At 31.7% G+C, this 11,302-nt stretch overlaps 1 pseudogene; it reads right to left on the reverse strand.

The window, feature by feature from the left end:
• Positions 1 to 4,085: 4,085 nt before the first annotated feature.
• On the reverse strand, positions 4,086 to 4,203 carry LOC112470680 (annotated as a pseudogene).
• Between the last annotated feature and the right edge of the window lie 7,099 nt (positions 4,204 to 11,302).

Consider the following 11,302-nt stretch of genomic DNA (forward strand, 5'->3'; position numbering starts at 1 on the left):
CACAGATAAAGTGGGTGGTTTCAGAGAAGACAGGATTGGATATATATGTCTGACAGAAAATGATTGTAGAGCTAATACTGCATCTTGGTTGAAAAGGAATCTAGTCTCGTTTGTGACATTTTTTCACACGTTATAAAGCTGGCAATTACAGGTATGATGGAACGGCAGTTCTATTTTAGGGACATTTAACATTTTTCTATTTCTGGCCATATATAGTGGTTTAAAGCACAGTATGTTATGAAAGATTTGCACAGATCATTCAACAAAATTTTCTTGAAAATCTCAAAAGAGTAGTTTTCAAATTTCCTTTCAAAAATTAGCTTTTATTTTTTAAGATGGGTGTAACAGTTTAAATAAAGCGTTTCTACTATTAATAGCATTTAATAATAATGGGGTTTTTTTTGGCTCGTAAGAAACAAAGTCCAATTGCTTTTATATTTTTCTTAACTTTGTCCCACATTTTAAACATCTTAAAAAACTTCAGGAAGAAATTATAGCTCTAATTAAAAAGCTTTATAAAATAATCAGGGAAAATAATGGGAAAGTATTTAAATATAATTTAAAAACAAGCATAAATAAAATTTTTATGAAATAAACCACAGAGAGCACATGTGATTTTATTATTATCAAAAAGATTTATTGGTTTCAACATTTAAAAACATTTTTGTAATTGTTGAGACACAGAAGGTACCAGATTAATTAGTAGTTGTCTTAAATGAGGAATTATTCATTGGTCTCCTGTTTGCCATCTACAACTAATATTTTCTGAAAGGGACTCAGCAAATTCTTAATGACTATTATGTAAAAGTATTCTAGAATGTTAAAAAGACATCTGCATTTAAAATTTAATTTCACAGATGTTTTTGACTTAATATACCAAAATTGGTAGTATCAAACAGTAATTTTTTAGGCTGAAAAATAATTTCTAACAAAATTAAACAAATTTGATCACATCTGAAGTTACATGACTTCATTATAATGTTGATTCAAAAAATAGTTCTGAGAATTTAATATCACCTAAATGACAAAAGTGAAAATCTAATAAAAGATTGAGTTCAAAGACATTAAAAATATCTTCATGGAAAAATAAATTCTTAAAGTTAAAAAAAAAACATTTTTTTTGGAGCTGTAATTCCTATTCTTACTCTGTAAGATATATCTACTTTATAAACTCAGATACTCACTTGTCCTCTACCATAATATTCTTTCTCATTTTTCTCATGGATAAAAGATGGATATGATACTACAGTTTATCATAGCATTTGTTGGCCAATACTGTCTAATAACTTTCACTTTGATGATTAAGTTTGGAGGAAACAGGACAGGTAGCCTGTATTACTCATGGTTCTACTTAAGGCTTTTAAATCCAGGATCCTAACTTGGGTCAAAATATTAGATTTGAAGGACTAACCTGTAGCATTTTTTCATGTAGCTAGTATGGCTTATTATTAAATCTATGCACTTGATTCAAGACAGTAAAACTGAACCTTGCCTTGACACCACTATAACTAAGCACATCCTGTTCCACAGTAAGGAAAAAAAATGAAAAAGAAAGAAAGAAAAAGAATTTCACATCCTGAGATAAACTAAAAACATGTAACATCCTGTCTAGCACTAGCTTCCAAATAAATGCAGACTTAAGACCTTTCCTGTAAATTGATAACTTTCTAAGATAAACAACTTTATCTCTGACTTTTGCAACACTGACATCTACAGATATGTGACTGTCCTTACAGATAAGAGACTGATATGATAATGTGAAAATGCTGTTGCTTTCCCCTAGTGTGTACTGAATGACAAAAAAATTATGATTTTATATATTACGTATCTGCTGTACCCTTTTATCAAAGAGTCAGTTCCAGCCAAGTCATCTTTTCCAGCTGCAGTGTTATCTCTCTCCATTCAGAAATGGAAGTTTCTCTTTTGATGACACTGTGTTTCAGATTCTGTTTCTGTTCTGGAGTATATCTGGTTCTTAGTGAGGTCTGGTTCTTTTTTGTACCTGATTGGTTGCCAGTGTATGTCTTCTGTTAGTGATAAAACATTGAGAGCCCAGTTTTAACTATAGGATCTGGTTAACTGGTTCTTGTTAGGTAACAAATGACAAAATGGGTGAGTTTATATTGTTTTGGTCTCTTGTCTTGGTGATTCTATCATCTCTCTTTTGGAATACCCATATCTTTGCTACCAGGTTACAAGACATTATAGGACATAAATTTAGTAGGACCGTCTGCCTGTATCAGCTATGAGGTTAAAAAGTTGCTTGAGTCAATTTTTGTCTTTACAGAGGCTATTTTATCTTCTGACTTTTTACAGCATACTCTGTTGTTTGACTTGTCTGTGTGTATTATTAAGAGCTTATATCACTTAAAGAAAACAAAAAACACAAAAACAAAGTTTTATGCCCACATGAGTAGAGAGCATCCTCTGGGTCAAGGAAGTATGTTTGACAAGTATGTTTAAGATAACCTTTGTATTTCTTTGACCTTCCTATCACATGGCCGAAGAAATCAACAGGTAGAGTTTTTATTGAAAAAGTTAATAATGTACTTACTCATAGCTAAATTTGTAAAACTGATTCTGATAGTTTTCTATAGGTCTGTCTGTATGCAAGTATTAAAAAAAAAAAAAAAAGACTTTTTCTCTTCTCACCAAGAAATGTTTTTTCTTTTATAATACAGCTTTTTGGGGGAGTGGCGGGGAGGGAGAGTTGCTGTCACATTCTCCCTTTCTTGTTTTAGACTTTTGGATACTAGCAGTTGATCTTAAAAATTCCATTGTTTTTGCACATCATTGTCATATATGCATGGTTTAGAGATCAGCATTCTCTGATTTTTGAGATATCTTTAGTTAGTTTTAATAACAGTTGTACAAATGTAGCTGTGTTTTATAATTGAAATGTAGATTAAATGTGAAAGATCATTGCTGGCTTGTCTAGAAATTTGAGCCCCAGTGTAAGATATTTTTTTCTTTCTTTTCTATTGAAAGAATGAGAGCAGTCTATAAAAATACATAAATGAGACAAATGCAGATGTGATCAAAATATTTGATAAACAAAACATGTTAATAACATACAGTGTAAATATATATATGCCTTACTGTTAAAATGTACAGCTGAAACTTACTGGATTTCGTTAACCAATGTCACCATAAAAAAGTCTAATAACCATTTATTACTTAACATTAATTAATTTTTAAATTAACCTTAATTATTAATACATAAATGCTTAATGAACAGTAAATATTAAAGTTAAGTCCATATTTTAATCCACAGCCTATTTGGATAAGAACTAGAGAAAACAGTTGAGCAATATTCACTGAATATAAAATCTTTATCCTGGGGCTTCCTGGTGTGCAGCCTCTGTGCTACGATCCCTACCTAGGGCTCAGCTCAATGCTAAATGACATATCTTGCAGAAAGCAGCTATCCCTAAACACTCCTCTCTCTCTGACAGTTTGGTAAGAGACTTTTATTGTGTTTATGAAATGTTTTTTAAACATATGCATATCCTTTGCTTAACTCTCAGGAAATTAATAAATTAGATAATCAAGCCCCTTGGAGCTTCAATTTTGACTGACTTATAGAGAGACTAACAAGTACTCACATGAATCAAAGCTAATAAAACAAAACAAAACTCAATAATTAGAAATAGAAAAAATATCCAAATGATTCAAAAGTGCTGTTCTTTAAATTAAAAAAAAACATCAACTCAGAGAAAGGATCAAGTTGCAGATAAAGACTGGTTGACAGGGAATAGCATATGAAGCAAATACATTAAAATTGACTTCTGGTTGGTAGAAGAAAATCTTGAGAACTTTGGTGATGTTAAACAAAATTTAAGGTTTAAAAAATTATTTGTAATATTTCTAATCAAATGAATAGCTGAGCAAATTATTCAGGTTAGCTAATTTACATTTCATCTTGATTTTATCACAGTCCAAAAATGTTAGTGTAATGTAATTTGTGCAAAATTTGAGTAAATTTTTTTTTTAGGCAAGGCAACCCTTGGTTAACCTCACAGATTGCAATGAACTTATCAGCTTACAATCCCTTAATTTTTTAATTTTTAATTTTTAATTTTTTATGCCTATAGCACCTGGTCTTCCTAGGTGGTCTCCCATCCAAGTACTACGAGGCCCGACCCTGCTTAGCTTCTGAGATCAGAATGGATCGGGCTTGTTCAAGGTGGCATGGCCATAGACCTGAGTGAATTTTTATAAATATCTTAATTAATTTAAACTTACTAATTCCTTGGATATATGATTCTATTAAGTTATAATCCTTTCCAAATATATTAAATTAATATGATTATAAAACACAATGTTCAACTAAATTTATATTGTTTTTTAGAATAGAATATAAAAACATTTATACTGCTTATGTGGTATACAAAAATACAAATCATCACCTTACAACCAAAATCATCATAATAAATATGCTTCTTATAGAAATATCGGTTTAAAAATAATTTCCAAAATCCTTAACTGATATAAAACTATAAAATTATAATTAATTGAATTTACCAATATATAGTTTGTCTGCCTCCACAATTTCTAAATAGATTTCGATTTAAAATGATAGAAAATACATATAAACCAACAAACAAAAACACTGGGTTGCCTAGCTAAATATATATTCTTGTTCGTTATTTATTATTTTTGTACACTATGAAATGACAATGCCTAATAACTTGTAAAAGATGCATAGGTCATTGTGTAATTTAAAAAAAATATGTACACATTGTATGTATGTGTGTATATATTCTATATATATATATATGCTGAATTTTTGAAGTTTTCTCATTACACACACACACACACACACACAATGTGAGGTGATGAATTTGTTCATTAATTTGTGGTAATCCTTTCACAATGTATATCATCATGTATGCATTTTAAATATATATAATTTTATTTGTCAAGTATACTTCAATAAGGCTGGAAAAAATATGTACACACATGTTGTGATACTCTTCCCCTCAAGAAGTAGATCTTTATTCTCTTCCCCTTGAGTATAAGCTGGACTTAGTGACTCACTTCTAAAGAATAGAGTATGGCAATAAGGATGGGATATAACTTCTGAGATTAGGATATGCAGAAGCTGTAACTCTGTCTCCAACATGCCCACTTTTCTAGGACCATTTACTCTGGAGGAAGCCAGCTGACATGTGAGCAGCCCTGGGAAGGGCCTACATGGCAACGACTTGAATGTGTTTCAGCTACCTAAGCCAGGACCATTCATCTAAGCCATTCTCATATTTCTGATCTTATTGTTTTAAGCTGCTAAATTTTGGGGGTAATCTCCTACACAGCAGTAGATAACTAGTACAATAATGTTCATATGCAAATTAACTTTTATCACTTTAAGAAAATTAAAGATGATTTGGAGTTTGCTCATATGGCAAGGTCACTTCTAGGGTGTGTGGGCCCTGGAGATATAAAAATGAATTACAAAATTCATGGGCCACTGTGAAATATAGTATATTGTAATTTATCAACAATAACTTAGATTGTTAGAGAAAATGTACTTAAATATTTGCTGATCATCAGCTCAGTGAATATGAAGATTCTTCATGTTGTTCTGGCACCATCTCTTCCTCTTCAGATCTAAGAATCATCTCTTCATTTTCTTTATCATTGATTGTGCATTCATCGCTAATTTCCCATCTCCTACCACATAAAAAGTTAACAGTACTATTATTTACCTACAAGGTAATGGCTCTTGGGAAACTGCTTGTATTGAAATAGCATAGATCCTGCTTCTGCAGTTCTCCAATACCATTTGTTTAAACCTGGTTACATCATTACTCATGGTGCTGCTACATCATCCATCCATTGTGCCTCCAGTTAATGCTGGCTTCCAATAATTCTAAGATTGTCATTATGTTTCATTAATAATGACTACAAATGCAACACTTGCCCAGAGTATGCAATAAAATGTAAATGCATTTTTTTTTCTGGTTATGTTAAATGTATCGTTCAGAATTTTGTAGTATAAATGTAGAATAGCACATCGTCCAATCACAACTTCTCTTAACTCTTTAGGCTGTAGTCAGTGCATTACCAGAATGTGGCCTTTTTAATGTTTACCGCACTCCCCACCACCATTCACTGTCACCAGAGAGTGAGTTGGGCAAGGACCCATGGGTGGAATAAGAAGAGTAGTACTATTCATGAAAAGAATGATTATTGTTCCTCAGGTTTGGCTTAACACCAGCCTTGAAAAGCACAGTATTATCATTTGAAAAAGAGCAAGAGTGGACATCAATTGGGAGAGTCCATGCACTGCAGAACAACAATCTCTTACATCCTTGTAGGAAATAGGTGTATTTCCTGGAGTACGACCTGTGGAGGGCATGGAATGACCAATCTGAGTGCCAGTGAAAAGCGGGGAGGAGTGGACACACAGGATAAAAGACATTTCCTGTCACCCCTGCTGCCCTTGAGTAGTATAGGCAAGAGATGGTTATCATAATAGAAAGACTGACAAATAAAGCCATATATATGGCTTGAACTGAAGGTTTGATAGCAGACTGTATATCTGTATATTTTCCAGAGTAGTGAACTTGTCTCATGTCTCCTGTGAATGAGAATCATCCCAAATACCTTTCTTATCAATGTCAGCACCATTCTGCTAGGTTAATCTTGCTTACTTCTGTGAAAGAAATGCATCACTGGCCTGCAATGAACTGCTAGGGCCGAGCCACAGGGCTCAGGGATAACCATGTAGAATCAAGTTCCAGTGATCTGGAATCCATGCATGGGATAGAGGGTAGGAGAATTCTCTGAGAGGAAAAACAGAGTGGATCCCATGTTGGATCTGGAGCTAATGCAGAAGCAAATCTGACCTTGTGCTGTCTTGCCTGAACACCTCTGCTGACCTCTGCTGGGCCTAGGCAGATGGAGGCAGGTACTTCAAAAAGAGGGCGAGAGGGTGTTCTGAGGCATAGGATCCAGACTAGGAGTTTGCGGGTAGTAGTATATCAGGGCTGAAGGTGTACTAGGTTCAGTAGTAACAAAATAAAGGACATCTTTTTGTCTGTTTATTAAGCTCCATGTTAGAAATTTATTGTGATTAATTCCTGTTAATGCCCTATAGTACAGGCATTGTCTTGTACACTAAGGTTAATATATTTTAAACACTTTAAATTATTCATTTAGTTACATGCTGATGTCTCAGCATACATATATAGAATATTTAAGCTATAAATTGAAGAAAATTTATAATGATAAAACAATATAGTTCAGAAAAAACTGCTCTTTCAGTATAGTGTTCTTAATAAGACTAAGTCAAACATTATAAAGGGCCAGTTGTACACAGCTTGATAATGTGGACATGCAAGTCCATGTCTCAGATTCTACTTTTTGAGAAGAAGCTGGACTAAGGCAAATATTGTACAAAGCACATTTGCTGAGTCACTTTACTTTTTGTAGAATGTTGTTATTTATATACATTCAAAAAGAATCTGTCCTCTTTCCCAACAAGATATAACTGGGCAAATCAAATTTGTAGCCAGTGGCATGACAAAAAGGTCACATTTAAATACATGTATCATTCAATTAGATATAATAACCCTGTTATTAAGGAAGAAGGATTACACAAGCTCCCAGGAAAATGATCTTATATCTGTTCTATGCCTTATGAAATCCAAGTCTCATAGGCTGCATGGGGAAAAGAATTACCCTCATAGAGTGCGCCCATTAAAAAGACAACTCCAAATTATGAAAAAATTGTAAAAGACACATACCATCAGTAACTTTTATTGGATAGTATTCCTCGGCAACTTTCTAGCATGTTATCCTTATGATATTATTATAACTACAAAATAATTACCAAAAGATTTTTTTATAAGGATATTCATTTCAATATTGTTTACTATAGCAACAATCTAGATATAATCTAAATATTCATCAGTAAAAAAAAAAACCTGGATATTTTATATATATCTTTATATATATTTCGTGTGTGAAGTGTATATTTTATATATGTGTGCACATATATATATTCACAATTTACATAATTCAGTGTTAATTTAATCTGCTCAAAAATACATAAGAATACATGAGTACTGTTATTATTCATAAGGAGTAAAAATTGGCCAAAGTAATATATATATATATACATACGTAGTTTATATTAAAAGTAACTATAAAATTATGTAAATGTATTTTAAAAGCCTTGAAGAAAACAGACAGCACTGTTACATGAATTAGGTGTATATATTTTTACTTTTTCCCTTTATATACTATATTGTTTGAAGTTTTTACAGCAACCATATATGAAAGCTTTATTCCTATTAAAACCTGATAAAAGTAAGTTAAAAAATGAATATCAAAATTAATATTTTGGAAGAGTGTTTATAGCAAGACAATCTCCTTGTTTCATTATCATGTGAATATAGATGTTGTCTATTCTAAACACATATATGGTTTAGGAAAAAAAAAAGACAAAAAGAAAGTACGTTTTCTGGGTGATATCATCTGGCCAATCCATTGTCAATGTGGGTTCTTTATTTGCTTTCTGGTAGAGATAATGAGGTATACTATCACAGTTCGTTTGCCGTCCCTTTTGTAGGTACTTGTGCCGCTCTTGATATAAAGAACTATATAACAAAATAACAAAATCTTTGATCTTGCAATTTTTATTCTACAATCTTGGTATATATTTTACCTTATCATATGGGTAAATTGAAAATGGTCAATAGTTATACATTTTATATTTGTTGGTGTTGCAGACTACCTCATATACACACAAGATACCATATACATTTATCTCTGCACACATAAATACAAACACAAGAACATGACTTTAGATGCCTTGAAAGTGTTGTAAAATAAAGAGTTGCATCAGAGAAGAATCATATCTTTTATTTTGCAAAGGATTTAATTTTATTTTATCATTTAATAGGTGATAATTTATATTCTTGTTACTATGTACATTGTATCTGGTCTACGCTATCTGTGTGACCCTTTTAAATTGTTTCAACCTATAAAAGTGTACTCAGTTCAGGCATGTTTTGCTCAGTTGCTTAAAACAAATTGCCCGAGAGGGTCGAATTAAGACCATAAAGTTAATTCGGATTGTTTGTTGCATGGCCACTGAACATGTCCCTGACAGCAGTCACTGAATTTGAAGTTCATGCAGTCAAATTGAAGATGGAGGACAAATGCCGTGATATTGTAATGTCAACATTCGCTCCTTTTGTGAATTGGGGGTACACATTGGCCTGATATTTATGAAGAAATCTAAATTTGTTTTAGATATTATCTACAAATAACATCACTGAAACTTGAAAATTGTAAGTGCTCAGGGCCTCCGTTAACCTTTGAAAGATTCTTTTACCATATTTTTACTTCTATTATAAGAAATAAAAGTAAAATATAAACCAAAGTAGAACTCGCTAAACTTAGTACCTTCACATTTGTAAGAGTCTTAAAAATTGGTCATACTAAAGGAATTTTTGCTAAATAAATATGAGGCAATAATAGGACATTGCTTTAAAATATATGGCTATAGTCATGTTGAGGATCCAGAAATAAAAACCAGCATTTTCACTATAAATTAGAAATTAATGATAAGAATGTCTGTCTGTAGGAGGATGAGATTGGTGTGATTTTTTTTTCCCTTTTCTCTATTTCCTTTTTTTTTTCTGAAAAATGTGTGCATTATCTTTATAAGAAAGTACAATATACTAAAACTATTTTTAATCACAAATAAACCAAAAACAGGTGTGTCTCTTTTTAACAAGTAAATATGTCTGAAATATTAGTTAAATAACTTTGGAAAATATCAAATTGTATTTCAACTGCAATAGAGACCTGTTATATGAGACCCAATTGTAACACTTTCTGCAAAGCAAATGATGTTTTCATAAGATAGTCATTTTATAATCAAGGTACAGTCTTTCATATATTTGAGATAAAAGGAAGTACTATATGTAATGGTCTATTAGAAACATTGGTTCTGATAAATATATTAATGTGCTACCAAAGAAATATATTCCTAAAGTAATATCAAAGTCATAGGAAAGATAAGTTAATGACTGGTTGCAAAGAAATTTTGAATTCTATTAGATTTATTTTTTATGTTTTAGTAATATACATGTATCTATAAAGCAAAATAAAACTTCTTATCAAAATTTAATCTTATGCTCTTGTTTGAAACAACCTGTGGACCATTGGCTTTAGTGTAATGAAATTTCATAAATGTTTTAGAGAGGAAACTTCTGGGTATAGAAGTATGACTCAGAACACCTAAGCAAATTAAAAGCAAACAAACAAAGCAGATGGAGTGAAACTGATCATGGACCATTCAGAGCTGGATTTTGCATGTTTAAAGTTTAAATGTTATGGTAGCCAAAAAGTGCAAATGGAGCAGTAGGGGTCTATTTTTATTGCACTATCTCATGGAATTTTTATGTAATTGTAGTAGGGAGAATATGGTAAAGGCAAACTAAATCAAGTGCCTTTTTATTTCCCTTTCTGTGCTCGGCTTTGTGTGTACCATGTATTTTCCTACATAGTTACTAATCACCCCCAATTTTGATTTACAATTATTTAGATACTGGCATTTTTGTGGACAAATGCTTTAAAAAATTTTTTTAATGGTACCAATTCTTAAGACACATTCCACTATGAGATCAATGGGAGTGAATTCCATTATCCTAGGATCAGTCTCCTGGTGTATCTAAGAACCAGAAATAGGGCATTAGCATTGGTTCATGTTATCAAACAAAAGCTGACATTTTCAGTCCAATGAAATGTTGCAACAGAAATATTGGTTTGCTAGACATTGCCATTTATAATTTCCAGTTTATAATCTATGGTTATAATGTGACTTTGCCATAGAATTATTTGTTCTTTTCCAAATTTGAAATGTTAGTTATCTCAGTAAAATTTTTAAAAATATATCATTATTTTAGTGTGTTGAAATTTCAGTGGTTATTAAGTCACATTATTGTACTGTTTACGCATTCTCTTAATGAAAAAATTAGAGAATATTGGAAAAGGATAAAATGCAGTGTTGGTTTAAATCAATTTTGAATAGTTGTTAAAGTCATAGATTCCAGAGTCAGCACGTGGATTCTAACCCTGGCTCAGCCACTTACTAACTGGTGTCGGACAAATTTCTTAACCTCTCTGTCCCTTTATTATTTTAATCTGTAACCTGCGTATCATAATGGCACCTATTTTTTAGGATTAATGTAAGAATTAAATATCTGAACACAGTAAAATATAGTATGTAACTGGAGTTTGTTACACATTATAGAACGATTAACTTTATTATAATCATCATGAT

The sequence above is a fragment of the Pteropus alecto genome, unplaced genomic scaffold (genome assembly GCF_000325575.1).
Source record: "Pteropus alecto unplaced genomic scaffold, ASM32557v1 scaffold3, whole genome shotgun sequence".
Taxonomy (NCBI): Eukaryota; Metazoa; Chordata; class Mammalia; order Chiroptera; family Pteropodidae; genus Pteropus; species Pteropus alecto.